The sequence below is a fragment of the Hyaena hyaena genome, unplaced genomic scaffold (genome assembly GCF_003009895.1).
Source record: "Hyaena hyaena isolate Hyena2069 unplaced genomic scaffold, ASM300989v1 scaffold_538, whole genome shotgun sequence".
In the NCBI taxonomy this organism is placed as follows: domain Eukaryota; kingdom Metazoa; phylum Chordata; class Mammalia; order Carnivora; family Hyaenidae; genus Hyaena; species Hyaena hyaena.
The window spans coordinates 550,109-567,219 of record NW_024081172.1 but is presented as its reverse complement, the minus strand read 5'-3'; the positions used below and the strand labels follow the sequence as shown (position 1 = coordinate 567,219).

The following is a 17,111-nucleotide window of genomic DNA, read 5'->3' as shown; positions in this document are numbered from 1 at the left end:
ACTATTTATTTTTGAGAGAGAGAGAGAGAGCATGAGGAGAGGGGCAGAGAGAGAGATAGAGGGAGAGGGAGATACAGAATCCAAAGCAGGCTCTAGGCTCCAAGCTGCCAGCACAGAGCCCAATGAGTAGCCTGAATCCTAGAACTGTGAGATCATGACCTGAGCTGAAGTCAGACGCTTAACCAACTGAGCCACTCAGGTGCCCCTAAAATTATATCATTTAAAATTAACCTACTAGAGGTATGTGGGTGGCTCAGTCAGTGTAGTGTCCGAGTTTGGCTCAGGTCATTATCTCATGGTTCTAAAATTCTAGCCCTGCATCAGGCTCTGCAGCACAGAGCCTGCTTAGGATTCTCTCTCTCCCTCTCTCTCTGCCACTCCCCCACTTGCTCCTTCTCTCAAAATAAATAAACTGTAAAAAGTTAAATTAAATTAACCTACTAAATTGAATATGAGGGAAAAGAGGTATGTATAGAGAAAACGTTTAGATTTAGCAATTTGGTTTTTACAGTGTTACTAGGCTTACAACGTTAATGTCAACAATAAAACTAAAACTAGGTTTGAACATAAAGCACAAAATAAAATAAATGCAACTGAATTATTTTATTTTATTTTATTTTAGAGAGAGATCATGAATGGAGGGGATAGAGAGAGAGAGCGAGAGAGCGAGAGAGAATTCCAAGTGGCTTCCATGCTAAGTGTAGAACCCAAACATGGGGCTCCATCTCACAACCGTGAGATCATGACCTGAGCCAAAGTCAAGAGTTGGACACTTAACCAACTGAGCCACCCAGGCACCTCTAAAGGTAACTGAAATTTTATCTGACAGAAGATTTCTGACATATTTGAAGAATTTTTTGAATGACAACATAAAATAACTTAAAAAGAAATTTTAAGATATATTTAAAAACATACGTGTTCATTTTCAACCAAGAATACCATTTAAGATAACTGAGGTATTTGGTCATGTAAAACTTCTCAACTAGACATTTATAATTCAAGGATGCAAATACATTTTAAATACTGCCAATTTTTCAACACAGAAACAAAAATGTCTTAGAATTCTGTCAAAATATTGAACATTTTTGTAAAAAAGAAACTGCTATTGAGAAAACCAGTTTCCATCTTTTATGAAATATTGTTTTTATTTTCACCATATTTATTGAACATAGTAATTTTCAACAAGTTGTGAGGAGTGAGTGACAGTTTTTAGGTCATACAGCCATAAATGTTGAAGCTGGAAGGGCACTTAGACATATCATTCTTGGAAGATACAAATATTGCAAAATTCATTAAAATAGCAAGAGCATGAAGGAATCCTAGAACATGCAAAAGTGGAATGCCATCGTGGTTGCCATTACAGATGCTACAAATACTCTGGTTGCCCTCTCCTCCAAGGCAAGTAGGCTTGCATTTCATTCGCATTTTAAATAAAGCATGGCCTGCCTGGGTGGCTCAGTCATTTAAGCTTCTGACTGGCTGAGGTCATGATCTCGCAGTTTGTGAGTTCGAGCCCCATGTCGAGCTCTGTGCTGACAGTTCAGGGCCTGGAGCCTGCTTCAAATTCTGTGTCTCCCTCTCTCTCTGACCTGCCCCCACTCATTCTCTCTCTCTCAAAAGAAATAAATAAATAAACAAGCAAACAAACATTAAAAAAATAAATTAAGCATGGCCACATGATTTGCTTTGGCTAACGAAAATGTGAGTATAAATGGCATGGACACTTTTTTGTAGAGGCTTTTAGAGATAGTGTACAATCTGCCCTATTCCCCTTTCCCACCTCAACAATTCTACAAGCAGGTTTCATAAGGGAGCCTCCATTTGTCTGAGTCCTGATATGAGGAGCATGAGCAGAAGGCACTGCAGACCACATTGTACATGTAGTCTGAGAGAGATAAAACTTTCCCTATGTACGCTACTGAAAATTTCAGATTGCTTTCACCAAAACAGAACCTAAATGTCCAGGGTGGTACAGACAAAAAGAATCTAGAAGTGAGTTGTGGCCACACCCAAATCTTAAAATATCGTTATCTTACAGGTTGCTAAGTGGAAGGAAAATTATGCTGGATGGCAAACTCTGCTATGTGGCATCAATGCATTTAGTAAAACTGTCACATAACAAAATACTTCAGCCACTCTTAAAATTGGACAGCCAAGAATCACAGGACATTTCAATGTTGAAGAAAAGAGCCAAAACAAGCAAACAAAAAAGAGCCTTGAGGAAATAAGATGATGTAGGGAGGAGAAATTATTAGAAACTGCAATTAGCATCCTCAAATGGATAAAAGAATATGCTGCATCCATGAAACCACTTTGGAATCTCCCCAAAAGAAGAAAGAGCTCCTAAAAATTGAATAATGTATTATTAGAAAAATTCAATAGGAGTGTTAGAGAATTGATTGCATGTTCCAAAAAGAGCACAAAGGCAAAAATGACAACAATAAGAGTGAAAGGCTTAAAATAAAATACAGTATCCACCAGTAGGAGTTTAAGAAAGAAAGAATTAAGAAAGAAGAGGCTTTATCCAAGAAGAGAAGGACACAAGTTTTCACACTGAAAAGATCAAGTCATTTAAAAAATTATTTTAAGGGCGCCTGGGTGGCTCAGTCGGTTAAGCATCCGACTTCGGCTCAGGTCATGATCTCACGGATCATGAGTTTGAGCCCAGCGTCAGGCTCTGTGCTGACAGCGCAGGCCTGGAGCCTGCTTCAGATTCTGTATCTCCCTCTTTCTCTGACCCTCCCTTGCTCTCTCTCTCAGAAATAAATAAAACTTAAAAAAATTATTTTAAAAACTGTTGCACATCACTGTAAAACCTCAGAACTGAAGGTTTGGAGGGGTGGAGGAGGGGACCTAAAAGCTTCTAAGGAGAAAGGGGAAAAAAGGGGGGCTGTTATAAAAAGAAGTAGGAATCAAACTAGAATCCAACTTTTCAACAGCAACAGTGAACACCGGAAGATAACAGGAAACAATATTTTCAAATCTGATTAAAAAGTATTTCTTTTTTTTTAATTTTTAAAAAATATTTATTTATTTTGAGAGAGAGAGACAGAGTGTGAGCGGGGCAGGGAAAAAAGAAAGACGGAGACACAAACTCCAAAGCAGGCTCCAGGCTCTAAGTCTTCAGCACAGAGCCTGACATAGGGCTCAAACCCGCCAATCAGAGATCATGACCTGAGCCAAGGTTGGACACCTAACTGACTAAGCCACTGAGGTGCCCCTGAAAAAGCATTTCTATATGAATTCTGTATCTAGCCAAACCATCTCACAGTCTTGAAAACTTTATTTCCTTAGTACTCCTTTTCTTTTTCTTATTGAAAAAATTTTTTAATGTTTTATTTATTTCTGAGAGAGACAGCGTGAGCAGGGGAGGGTCAGAGAGAAAGGGAGATACAGAATCTGAAACAGGCTCCAGGCTCTGAGCTTGCTGTCAGCCCAGAGCCCGATGTGGGGCTTGAACCCATGAACCCTGAGATCATGACCTGAGCCGAAGCTGGATGCTTAACCGACTGAGCCACCCAGGCGCCCCAGTATTCCTTTTCTTAAGAAGCAGTTTAAGAAGATTTTCCATCAAAACAGAGAGAAAAACCAAGAAAGACGAACACATGAGATCCAGAAATAGTAAAGAAGCAAAGAAAATTCCCAAAATTAGAAACTGCAATTAGCATCCTCAAACAGATTTAAAAAAAATTATGCTGCATCCATGAAACCACTTTGGCTTCTCCTCGAAATTCTAAAGGAAAGCATGGATACAACAGCTCTTCCACCAGGCCTGCATAGAACAACAAAGTTTACATTAGACCATGACCATGGTAAGCTCTGGGTGAGATGCACCAAGGTGGGGGGGGGGGGCGGAGGGGGGGGCGAGAAAGAATTTGGCAGATGTTCTGGGATGTTTGAAGTTACTGAGGAGCTTTCCAGTTCTGCTGAAATTTTGGAGACAGGTTACTGATATGTACATAGAAAATAAAGCAAACAATAAAGAAATAAAAAGCAATTATCAACTGTTAAAGCTGTTTTTACAAAAAGGAAAAGAAATCACAATATACTGTAATTCCTCTGTAAACATCTATGTAGCTACAATAAAGTACTAAATATTAATTTAACCCAAAATTGTGAACTTTCTTTTTAAGAATAAGGGAAGAGAGAGAGGGAAACAAACTACGAGAGACTCTTAATGATAGAAAACAAACTATGGGTTGATGGAGGGAGAAGGGTGGGAGATGGGCTAGATGGGTGATGGGTACTAAGGAGGGCACTTGTGAGCACTGGGTGTTGTATTTGAGTGACTGACTCACTGAATTCTACTCCTGAAACCAATATTGCACTGTATGTCAACGAACAAAAATTTAAACTTAAAACAAGAAAGGAAAGAGGTTGTATAAAAGATATAAATCTTTATCTTATTTTGTTTTAGTTTTTAAAGTTTGTAAAATTTATTTTGAGAGAGAGAGAGAGAGAGAGAGAGAGAGAGAGAGAGAGAGGGAATGAGTGAGGGAGGGGCAGAAAGAGAGGAAGAGAGAGAAATCCAAGTAGCCCTACTTGGAGCTTGATCCCAGGAACTGTGAGATCATGACCTGAGCCAAAATCAAGAGTAGGACACCTAACTGAGCCACCCAGGGCCCCCTCAAGTTTTTATTTTAATTCCAGTTAGTTAACACACAGTGTTATATTGGTTTCAGGGGAATACTATAGTAATTTATCACTTCCAGACATCACCCTGTGCTCATCACAATAGATGTACTCTTTAATCCCTATCACCTATTTAACCCATCCCCCACCATCCACCACCCCTCTGATAATCATCTGTTTGTTCTCTACAGTTAAGAATCTGTTTCTTGGTTTGCCTCTCTTTTTTCCCTTTGCCCCTTTGTTCTGTTTCTTAAATTCTACATGTGTGAAATCATATAGTATCTGTCTTTCTCTGATATATTTCACTAATCATAATACTCTTGCTTCCATCCATGTTGTTGTAAATGGCATGATTTCATTCTTTTTTATGGCTCAGTAATATTCCATATCTTCTTTACACATTCATTAGGTGATGGACACTGGGCTTTTCCATAGTTTGGCTGTTGTAGATAATGCTACTATAAACATCGGGGTACATGTATCGCTTTGAATTAGTATTTTTGTGTTCTTTGGGCAAATACCTAGTGGTTTATGAAATGCAGCAGTAAATATTAGAAGAAAAAAGTTAGCCAATTTTATTTTGGTTTTCAAATAAAAAAGAAAGCAGAAATAGGAAGGAAAGGGGAACAGGTTTGCTTTTCCTTTTTTCCTTCTAACCCTTAAGGAACTATTTGATTTTTTTAACTATTACTTTGATAAAACTAAACTTAAAAAACAGATTCAGGAGCACCTGGGTGGCTTAGTCGGTTAAGCCTCTGACTTCGGCTTAGGTCATGATCTCACTGTTCATGGGTTTGAGCCCCGCATCAGGCTCTGTGCTGAACATTTGCTCAGAGCCTAGAGGCTGCTTCAGATTCTGTGCCTCCTCTCTCTGCCTCTCCTCCACTCATGCTCTGTCTCACTCTGTCTCTCAAAAATAAATAAATGTTAAAAAAAAAAAAAGATTTAGATAGAGAAAGACAGAGAGAGATCTAAACTTACCGTTTCTATTGCCTCCTGATCCATTTATTCCTCAGTCCTTGGTAGAGTGACCTCTGTACCAAACTCTAAAGAAATGTTCTAAGGTCACTCTCTGACTTTCTTTGGTGCAAATCCAGTGACTTCTTCAATCTTATCACATTTGTCAGCTTTATAACATTTGACATTAAACACTCCCACACTGCTCTTGGCATCTGGGACCCTAAGGCCTAATATTCTTCTTTATAACTCTACTCACTCTCCCTCAGTTATATCCATAAGCTCGTCTTCCTTGATTTTTTAAATTATTAATGTTCCCTAAAGTCCCATTTTTGGTGTTTTTACTGTATCTGTTTTCCTGGGATATTTCCTATATTCTCTTAGTTTCAACTACTACTTATATAACTTTCCTTACGGTATCTCCAGCTCAGACTTCTCTACTGGGCTCTAGTCTCATATATCTACCTACATACTATATATTTTCATATGATTCTCCTCCATTATGTCTAAAAGTGAACTCATATCTTCTATTAATAATAGCTAAAACATACAGTGCTTACATGCCAGAAGTTAGTCTAAGCATTTCACACCTATTAACTCAGGTGTAAATGAAGCTAATGAAGTAGGTAAAGGGGATAAAAGATCCCAACTTTTAGTTATTCAATAAATAAGCCACGGAGGTGAAAAGTGCAGCACAGAGAATACAGTCAATAATATTTTAATAATGTTATATGGTGACTATATTTGCTGTGGTGAGCACAAAGTAATGTATAGAATTGTCAAAATAGGGGGCACCTGGGTGGCTCATTTGGTTAAGCGTTGGACTTTTGATTTCAGCTCAGGTCATTGATCCCAGGGTCGTGGGATCGAGTGCTGCATTGGGCTCTGCATGGAGTGGGCAGCCTGCTTGGATTCTCTCTCCCTCCCTCTCTCTCTGCCCCTCCCCCACTCTTATTTTCTCTCTCTCTCAAAATAAATAAATAAATATTTTTTAAAAAGAATTGTTGAATCACTATGTTGTACACTTGAAATATAACAATGCATGTCAGCTATACCTCAATAGCAATTTTTTAACGAAGCTAATAAAAGAAATTAAAACACAAGAGACTAAGTAACACATCCATGGTCACAAAGCTAGTAAATGGGAAAGCCAGGATTTTAAAGCAGGCAATTTGGCTTAGGGGTGTGGCCTCTTAAATGCAGTATATTATCTCACTAGTCAGTTTTTCTTAAAGTATTCCTTACCCAATGAAAAGTCACCATTATCCATTCTGATACTTAAGAAAGAAACCTCCATCTTCCTCAACCCCACATCAACCAGTCACCAATTTATTAATATTGACATTACTTCCTTAACACATATAGAATCTGCTCACTTCCTTCCATTTTCCTGATATAATTCTTCATCATTTCTCACTAAAACTGGAAAAAATAGCTTCCTATGGTCTCTTTGCTTGTAATCCATTCTCCACTTTCCCACTGGAGTGAACACTCGAAAGCACAGATTTGTTTCTTCTCTCCCCATATGTTTATATTACCCTTCTCACAAATACAGGCTTAAAAGTTTCAGTGTGATCCCACAGTGCTCACCATGAAGTTTAAACTCTGAATCCTTTATTTGCTAGCCTCTGTCCATATATTCCCGGGCTTAATTCTTACCAAACTCTTCTACTCTTTCTCTCTGCTTTAGCTGTAGACCTCACATACCAGGGGGTCTCTGTGCATACTACTCACTCTCCCTGGAGCACCCTTCTGCTACTCTCCTCCCTACCTTCTCTACCATGGCTGGGTCTCAGTTAAATAATGTCCTTTTCTATTTTTATAATATGTGGCATACATCTATAATAAACTTTCACACCCATGACTGTAATAACGTGTCTATCCTTCTGAATTGGCTGCAAGGTCTTAAGAGATCATGATAACACATCATTTCATCCATCCAATAGGAAACTGAGGCAGACAGGTTATGTAACTCACTCGATGCCACCCAACTAGTGACCAGAGAAATGTTATCTAAATTCAGGTTTGCATGCTTCCAAAGCTAATCATGGTTTTTATGCAGAAGGAATGAACATGATGAATGCAATATTTTATGATAGGCTATTACAACTTAAGACGAACAGAATCCTTCTCATATTCCTGGGTAGCAATTTAGTGATATCATATCTTCTTTCTTTTTGTATTATCTCTTCCATTCAAAACCATACATCTTTTATAAAAGTTGTATCTGAGAAAACAAAGTACTCATAGTTACTATTCCAAGAGATTTTTAAAAATATTTTATTTAAACGTGCAATTTAGAGATGAAGAAATTAAATCCCAAATTAACTCTGGATAATTAAATACCCAAAGTCTTAAGGTCACCAAAGTAAAAATTAACAAATGAGATTACATCAAACTAAAAAGCTTCTGCACAGCCAAAAAACCCACAAATAAACAACAAACAAAAAGCCATTTCAACAAAATGAAATGACAACCACTGAATGGGAGAAAGTATCTGCAAATCATATGTCTGATACTTTGTATTCAAAGTATACAAAGAATTCATACAGCTCAACTGCAAAAAACAATCTGATTAAAAAATGGACCGAGAATCTGAATAGACATTTTTCCAAGAAGACATACAGATGGCTAACAGATACATGAAAAGACGCTCAACATCACTAATCATCAGAGAAATGCAAATCAACACAACAATGAGGTATTACCTCACACGTGTCAGAATGGCTGTATCAAAAAGATAAGAGATAACAAGTGTTGGCGAGAATGTGGAAAAAAGGGAATGCACATGCACTGTTAGGGAGAATGTAAATAGGTACAACCACTATGGAGAAAAGTACAGAGGTTCCTCAAAAATTTTTAAATACATCTTCCATATGATCCAGAAATTCTACTTCTGAGTAGTTATCAGAAAAAAATGAAAACACTAATCTGAAAATATATACGTACTCTCAGGTTTACTAGAGCATTATTTACAATAGCTATGATACAGAAACAAACTAAGTGTTCACTAACGAATGTATAAAGAAAATGTGACATATAGATATAGATATTTATATATATGTCACAGAGTATTGCTGAGCCATAAAAAAGAATGAAAGCCTGCCATATGCAACAACATGGATGGACCCTGAGGGAATTATGGTAAGTAAGATAAGTTAGATAATAAAAGACAAATATGGTGATCTCACTTATCTGTGGAATCTTAAAAACAAGCAAAACCCTAAGCTCACAGATACAGAGAACAGACTAACAGTTCCCAAGGGCAGAGGTAGGGATGGATAAAATGAATGAAGAGGGTCAAAAGGTACTTCCAGGGGCACCCAGATCCATATCATTTAGTCAGTAGAACATGCAACTCTTGATCTCGGGGTCATTAATTCAAGGTCCACATTGGGCACAGAACATACTTAACTTAAAAAAAAGTATTTCTAGTTATAAGATATATTTCTAGTTACAAAATAAGTAAGTCACATAGGGAATATTTCCTAAGTCTTAACAACTAGTTAGTGGCAAAGCTGGGACAAGATTGTGTTTCCTGTATTGAAAGTGAGTGTTCTTTTTCATTACCTACATCATTCTGTTTCCCAGAAGCCCAACTTTAAAGTATTTTACAGATTAACAGAAAATCTCTATTACTGATTAACCTGAATGAAGCTTTCCTCATAGTAAAGTTAGCTAACTTGCAAATCTAGTCATTGTAATATACCGTCAAAGTTATAAGAACTTCTGACCAGCTTGAAAAAAACAGTTATTTCTCTTCAATACACTTACATTTTAAAAGACAGGGATGAAACAACATCAATGACCTCCTCAAAAGACATACATATCTCCTCTAGGGGAAGGAAGATCAATTGAATTTTATGCCCAACAGAAATTTTCTACATTTGCATTATCTACGATGGTGTCTACTAAGTAGCCACATGTAACTAATGAGCACTTAAATTACTGCCAGTGCAACTGAAGAACCAAATATTTTATTTAATTTTTATTAATTTAAATTTCAATAGCCATATAGGCTAGTGAGTACCATTTTGGATACACAGTCTTAGAGTTACATCATAAAGATCTGAGAGGTACTGAGAGGTACTTATCTTTTTGTTTAATTTTTTAAATCTTTATTTATTCCTGAGAGAGAGACAGGGTGTGAGCAGGGGAGAAGCACAGAAAGAGGGAGACAGAAGCTGAAGCAGGCTCCAGGCTCTGACCTGTCAGCACGGAGCCCGACGTGGGGCTTGAACCCATGAACCCCAAGATGACCATGAACCCATGACCTGAGCCGAAGTCAGATGCTCAATCGACTGAGCCACCCAGGCGCCCCTGAGAGTTACTTTTCAAAGAAAGTGTGGAAATAGATTACATCTCTATACCGTTCAGTCATATTAATGTAAAATCATTAGCACAGAGTAATGACTATGAGATATCACATTATTTTGAAATGTTTATTAACTCCATGGCCACCTTCATCCTCCAATCTATGTATCAGAGAGCAGGATATCATATGCCATGGGAGAAAACCTTAACGGCTATTGCAAGGTTGGACAAAGAATGAACAAATCCTTCTCTAAAAAATATCAGAGTCTCTTCAAGTGCCCAGCCTGCTCCAATGATCACAGAAGGGTCACAAAGCCCCAGGGGATCTTTCAAGGCAGGAAACAAGTTCTACAACTCAGCTCTAATTCTTTCACTGGGTAAATCACTAGATACATGTAAGGCAAAGTCCCACCTACACCAAATAATAATTTTTACATTACTACAAATTGTACAAAATAACGAAAGAGAAAAGAAACACATGTAGTTTTAGGAAAAAGCTTCATTAATATATGACTACATATGGATTTATGTGCTTCATATAGATTTTGTAATATTTAAAAACTTGTCTAAGAAAATCGTCTTCCGGCTAAGGATTTGGATTATTTTAATATCCAGAAAAATGTGGAAAGGGACTAATTTTATTCATAGGGCTATCAAAATAGTATTTCCCTAGTTAAGTCATTAGACCATCATCTTTCAGTAATGGGGTTTTAATTTCTGTATTTGCATTAGCATACTTCCCTATACTTTTCTTCTGTATTCTCCATCCATTTGTTCAGCATATTTCACTGCCCTTGCTAATAATTCTTCCTTTCTCTTTCACATGTCCCTTTTCCCTTAGAATCCTGACAATTTCTTTTCTGACACTGATCAAACCTAACCAGTATTTTTTGTAAATGAACAATCTGCTGTTGGAAAAAAGCACATATATAGGGATTATTGGTCTCTAAATGCACCCAGTTTCCTCCTAGCTTTTCCACCTACCTCTGTGAAGGCCCACAGGGTCACAGATAAGAGAACATGTGGATGGCTCAACACATCAGTTACTACCATAAATAAGTCAAGCATAAATCTTGCTGACAGCGGGAAGTCTGGACCAGGAAATAATACCAAAAGAAATAACATCTTCAGGTATAAAAACCTGTAATTTGTGTTATGTTTCAAGGGCAATGATTTGTATGTGTTCCAGAAGCACAGCACGTAGACACTATACATATTCATATGTGTATGTTGCTCAGTTTGCTTAAAAACAAACACAGTAACTCAGGACCAGGGCTACCACAGACAGGTTTCTAAAGTGTTTTAGTAAGGATGAGCATCTGATCGACTTAGAAGATCCTCTTGTTTCCTGTCTGCATATGATGGTGGCAATGAGTGAAGTAACAATAAGTCAAAGGCTACTTACAGGATGAGATAAAAAATAAAAACTGAAAATACCAACAAAATGCAAAATACATATAAACATGTCAATATACCTATGTGTGTTGTTACATCTCACTTATACACTATTTCTGAAATTTACAGGAATTAGTAATACGACGGCGCCTGGGTGGCTGAGTCGGTTGAGTGTCCGAGTTCAGCTCAGTTCATAATCTCGCAGCCCGTGAGTTCAAGCCCCGCATTGGGCTCTGTGTTGACAGCTCAGAGCCTGGAGCCTGCTTCGGATTCTGTGTCTCCCTCCTTCTCTGCCCCTCCCCCATTCACTCTCTGTCTCTCAAAAATGAATAAACGTTAAAAAAATTTTTAAAAAGGAATTAGTAATACAAGCTGGAGTTTAGTAAGATGGAATTCTTTGAAAACAAGAGGTGATACATCAAGGTAGAGTGAATCAGCAGCATGACTTTGGTCACATTATTTAAGGTCTCTTATAATACCTAAGTAGGGCTGTTATAATACTCAGATGAGCTCATGTATGTCAACTGCTGAGAACAGCAGTTGGCATGTAGTAAATCTTATACTTAGATCACACCAACATTAAAAGGGGACTTTGCATGTAAAGGTGATAGCATTTTAAAAGTATTTATGGGGGCACCTGGGTGGGTCAGTTGGTTAAGTGTCTGACTTCAAGTCATGACCTCATGGTTGGTGAGATTAAGCCCCACATTGGCGTCTGCACTGACAGTGTGGATCCTGTTTGGGATTCTCTTTCTCCCTTTCGCTCTGCTCCTTCCCCACTTGTACTTTTTCTCTCTCTTTAAATAAATAAACTTAAAAAAAATATTTATTAGTGGCTATTGCTTTTTTCCTACCTCATCACACACAGCACCTGTCCATTTTATAAAATATAGATAAACAAAACAGAGGGTAGACACTGAGCTGTGAGCTGTTTCAGTGGTGTCTTCAGGAGTCAGCACCGTGGCAGAAGACATCAAGACCAAAATCAAGAAGTACTGGACTGCCCCTTTTATTTATTTTTTAATTTTCTTAAATTTTTTAAAATGTATTTCTGAGAGAGAGTGACAGCGTGAGCAAGGGAGGGTCAGAGAGAGAGGGAGATACAGAGTCTGAAACAGGCTCCAGGCTCTGAGCTGGCAGTCAGCACAGAGCCCGATGCGGGGCTGGAACCCACTAACCATGAGATCATGACCTGAGCTGAAGTCGGACGCTTAACTGACTGAGTCACTCAGGTGCCCCTGGATTGCCCCTTATAGACAGGTACTTCCCCAACCAGAACCAGACCAGGGACTGCTGGCAGAACTATCTGGAATTCCACCACTGTGAGAAGACAATGATTGCTAAAGGGGGGGATGTCCACGTGTGAATGGTACCGGCGCATATACAAGTCCCTCTGCCCCATATCCTAGGTTGTCAGCCTAGGATGACCTCTGAGCAGAAGGCACATTTCCTAGGAAGACGTGAACTGCCTCTACCCCACGTCTCCTCTGTCCTCCATTCTTCTCCCCGAGTTGTAAAGGTGGCCCAGGGTACATGGTAATCCCCACCCTGGGATCCTGAATCACAACTTAACTTCTAATAATAACTACTTGTTGGAAATATGTTTTAAAAGAAAGCAAGGGGCGCTGGGGTGGTTCAGCTGGTTAAGTGTCTGGCTCTTGGTTTCACTCAGGTTATGATTTCATGGTTTGTAGGATAGAGCCCTTACGTCAGGCTCTATGCTGAGAGTGCAGACCCTGTTTGGGATTCTTCCTACCTCTCTCTCTGCCTCTCCCTTGCTCACACTCTTTTTCTCAAAATAAACAAACATTAAAAAAAGACATACAGGAAGTCAAAAAAGGCGGGGGGATACCTGGATGGCTCAATCCTTGCATGGTCGACTCTTGATTTTGGCTCAGGTCAAGATCCCAGGGTCGTGAGATAGAGCCCCGAGTCCATCTCTGCCTTAAGTGCTGGGGGGCGGGGGGGCAGGGCTACTTAGGAGGAGTACCTGCTTAGGATTCTCTCTCTCTCTCTCTCTCTCTCTCCTTCTGCCCCTCTCCCCCGCTCCTCATGCACACTCTCTCTCTCAAATAAAGTTAAAACAAAGGGTAAAAATCACCTGAAAACTATCACTTGCTTTTTTTTAAAATTTTGTTGCAATTATTATCATAAACTTCCATTTTCTCATATGCACAGATGACAGAGATACAATTTTTCTTAGACACTGAGACCCAACTATACCCATTATTTTATACTCTACTATTTTTCATTTGTTAAGATAACTGCTGTTGCACTGTTTGCCATTGTACTGAACACTTTAAGGCTAAGTTTTTAGCAGCCAAATGTATCCCCCTCCTACCCTTTCCTCCAGGCAAACTCTTATTTGAAACTTTTGTATTAAAAAGCAGATACAAAGCTGCTCTGGTTGAGCAGAATGGAGTTGTGCTCAGCCTCCGCCTCTCCCAGGGTTCTTCAAAATATCTCTGAGGAAATCAAGGATACTTCTGAATACAGTTTAACAATCTAAGTTTAAAAACATCATTTTAAAGAAATTGGCTACATGACATGGATGTTTATAATTTATGTTTCAAAAAATTTTTAATGTTTTATTTATTTCTGAGAGAAAGAGACACACATACACAGCATGAGCAGGGGAGGGTCAGAGAGAAAGGGAGACAAAGAATCCTAAGCAGGCTCCACTCTGAGCTAGCTGTTGCACAGAGGACGACGCGGGGCTCAAACCCACAAACCGTGAGATCATGACCTGAGCCCAAGTCGGACGCTCAACCAACTGAGCCACCCAGGCGCCCTGGATGTTTATAATTTAACTTATACCTAATGATAAACATTTAGTTGTTTCCAATTCTTTGTTTTTACAAAAAGTGCTATGATAAAAATCTTTGTGTATATTCATCTCTATTTACAAGGTTTTGACGTGTATTTCCAAATTATATTATAGAAACTTGTGTCAGTATATATTTCTGCCAGAGATAGATGAGACTATTTCTCTGCAACTTCCACAACATCAAGTATTATCATTAAAATAGTATTAATATCAATTTGCTTTAAACTGCTTTAAACTTCTTTTTCTTTAATTTCTATATTTATACTTTTGTGAATTTCTATGTTCCTGTCCTTTGCCCATGTTCAACAAAGATGCTTGTTTTTCTTACTACTTCACAAGACTTCTTTATACTGGAAGGACATTAACCTTTTGTCTATGCATTTTAAATAATTTTCTTACTTTGCACTATGCCTTCAAATTTCCTAACACGTTTCTACAAGTGATTTAAGTCTGATTAATGATATAAATAGTTAATATGAAAAGATCTATACATATTTAATTTATACATAATGTACTCACTTTACTTAAATGTCTGAAACTCTGATATGTAATAAATAAACTGTACTTCATAAAATTAAAATATATTTGGAATAAAAGATTTCACTCATTAAATAAATAGCCATCATTACTTTTATAAATAATAGGTAATCTATATATAAAATTGACTTTAAGTGTCAACATCAGTAATGATTAATGACATTAGATTCTAAGAGGAAATGAACAAGCAAGAACAAATTAATTTTTTATACATTCAGTTGTAACATGACACAGCTGGTAAGTCTGGAAGAAAAAAGCAGTTAAATATAAATGGTGAGGGTCAAAAAAATTTTAGATCAAATTAATAACTTTACTATTATCTGTATTTTAATAGTTTATTAAGCCATTATGCTCAAATAATATGGATAAAGTAAAGCATCTAAATCTAAATTATTTGGGTCTATGTTCATTGTTAATTATGTTCTCTGTTAAAATTTAACATTGAAAAATCTAAATAAAATGATAAAATGTAAATGAATTTTACATCTCTGTTTTAGCTGTACTTTATGCTTTAAGAATGAAACATATTCTCGGGATTTCAATTATATGCTAGTTTAAAGTCACTGCAATGAACTTCAAGCATTTCTAAATGTTTTTTCTTATGGAGTTTTATAACGTGAAACACTTCTTAAAATTATAGGCTATGAATTAGATATATTAATTTTAATATTTTGCTACAGTATGATTTGACTTATGTTATAAATTATACCTAAAATTATTCTGTATATGGTCAAAACAAATTCAGTGGATAATAAAAGTACTTAAATTTTATAGTATAAAAGGTTTAAAAAATTCTTTCAACAATCAGTCTTCTCCAATGATAGAGCCTTTCTCTTCTTAGTTTATTATGGTGTAGAAATAAGACTTTTCAAAAGCATTTAAGAAGACAACCTTATCAAATAGGCACAAGAGAATAAACTAAGGATGAAAGGCTAGTGGCCAACACTAATGGGGATGCCAGGCATCTTAAACCCAGAAGTATCAGCCTTCTCTAATTCAGACTAATTTTTATAGGATGTGAGCCCAGCCACATGCAGATTATAAATTCTGATTTCAATATGAACATGAACATCTTACCACTAGCAAATTCTACCCTCATTATTTTCTTTATTTTTTAATTCTTTTAAGATTTTCTTTTTAAGTAATCTCTACACTCAACATGGGGCTCAAACTTACACCATCAAGACCAAGAGCTGCATGCTCTACTGACTGAGCCAGCCAGGCACCCCTCATCATTTTCTACCACTGTCAACAAATGTCAAAACTTTCAACCTAACAAAAAAATCAGATATATTTTACAACCTTCAGGATATCTTGTAGAAATAGTTTTGGTGAGTGTTACCAACTTTTGTTATTTTATTATAATACATGATCCAATTGAGAAACTATGCATATAGATATAATTTAAATTTGTCAGTTTCAGGAATTCAAAATTTTTTATTCTTCTCTTCCTTTATTCCATTTCATCAGTGATAGATGCTTGTTAATTTTTCCGCCCAAATTCTGTTATTTGCTTTATATTACTGCTTTTCCCTTTCTGAGAAAATGGATAACCTCACAGACAACTATTGAAATGATCCTCTTCAAACAAGGTAAAAACACAGACTAAAGTGTATGATGGTATATTAAGAAAATATTATTTTTTAAGTTCAGAATATAAAGAAAAGTAATTGTGACAATGTAAAAAAAAAAGTATATGGACAAATATTTTTAAGGAAAATAGTTATTCTGAGTTATCAGTCAGTTAAAATGTTCATTAAAATCATTTTTCAGGGTGCCTGAGTAGTTCAGTCGGTTAAACATGTGACTGTGGTTTCAGCTCAGGTCATGATCTTATGGTTCATGGGTTTGAGCCCCTCATTGGGCTCCATGCTGACAGTGAAGAGCCTACTTGGGATTCTCTTTCTCCCTCTCCCTTTACCCCTCCCCTGCGTGAGCTCTTTCTCTCTCTCAAAATAAATAGTCATTAAAAATAAAATACAATAAAAGCATTATTTTAGAAAGGTGGTTGGCTGGCTCAGGTGGTAAACAAATGAATTTTAATCTTATGTTCAGGAGTTTGAGCCCCATGTTGGGCACTGAGCCTAATTACAATTTAAAAAAAATAAGAGTTAAAAAAATCATTTTTAGATACTTAATAATTTTAAAAGGCAACTGTATTGTCCACAAACATTAATTTAATCATACCATAATATGGGTCAGGAATCTACCCTAAACTATACGCAAAGTTGATCACTTAGAAACCATTCTCCAGTTTGTCCCTCCTTACCTTTCTGCCCTTCCAAAGCTCCCTTAATTCCTTCCTTACTCTATCCCAACTACAAACTTACTAGATCACTACCTAACAACAGCCAACATTTCTCTCTGCCAAGAAGCCTTTGCTGCATTCTCTCCCTGCTGCTGGAGTCTAAGAAAGACAAAAGTAGCTCCTGACAGCCAGGGGCTGGTT

At 37.2% G+C, this 17,111-nt stretch overlaps 1 protein-coding gene and 1 pseudogene across 1 annotated transcript in view; one reads left to right on the top strand and one right to left on the bottom strand.

Moving 5' to 3' along the window:
- Positions 1-17,111, bottom strand: part of LIN28B (lin-28 homolog B) — a 115,252-nt gene that overhangs the window by 65,798 nt on the left and 32,343 nt on the right. The gene's annotated exons all lie outside the window — the stretch shown is intronic.
- Positions 12,226-12,762, top strand: LOC120247670 (annotated as a pseudogene).